The 527-nt window shown below is 18.6% G+C and overlaps 1 protein-coding gene across 1 annotated transcript in view; it reads left to right on the top strand.

Annotated features, from left to right (window-relative positions):
- LOC107566236 (plexin-B2-like) overlaps positions 1 to 527 on the top strand; it is a 192,573-nt gene that overhangs the window by 157,140 nt on the left and 34,906 nt on the right. The gene's annotated exons all lie outside the window — the stretch shown is intronic.

Below are 527 nucleotides of genomic sequence, written 5' to 3'. Positions count from 1 at the left end.
ATCAAGTATTGCACAATGTAGGTACAAAATTAATATATACGATTACATTGTCCATATAGCAAAAATCTGTTGAACTCTTAACAGAAAATACAACTTTTTGTTTTAAAAAAGCACATAGTCCTACACTGAAATTCCAACACTAAAGGAATATTCTGTACACGATCTTTAGAATTTTTTTTATCCGTTTTTAAAGATTAATTTCTTTAGCAATTTAAAAAAAAAAGAAAAACCAAAATATATTATAAGAAAGCTTCTGCAGCCATCACAGATCACTGGAGTAGTAAAAAGATATAAATGCAATACCATGTTGTAGAAACAATATATATATATATATATATATATATATATATATATGCAAAATAATATATTTAAATATATTTTATATTATATTTATATATTTAATATTATATTATTCAAATACATATATATACAATATAAATATATTGTATATTATATTTATGTAGTACTAATATATTAAATACTATATATATATATATATATATATATATATATATTCTTTATTTAGA

The sequence above is a fragment of the Sinocyclocheilus grahami genome, unplaced genomic scaffold (assembly GCF_001515645.1).
Source record: "Sinocyclocheilus grahami isolate Dianchi unplaced genomic scaffold, SAMN03320097.WGS_v1.1 scaffold1062.1, whole genome shotgun sequence".
NCBI classification, from domain to species: Eukaryota; Metazoa; Chordata; class Actinopteri; order Cypriniformes; family Cyprinidae; genus Sinocyclocheilus; species Sinocyclocheilus grahami.
This window is presented reverse-complemented; position numbering and strand designations above follow the sequence as displayed.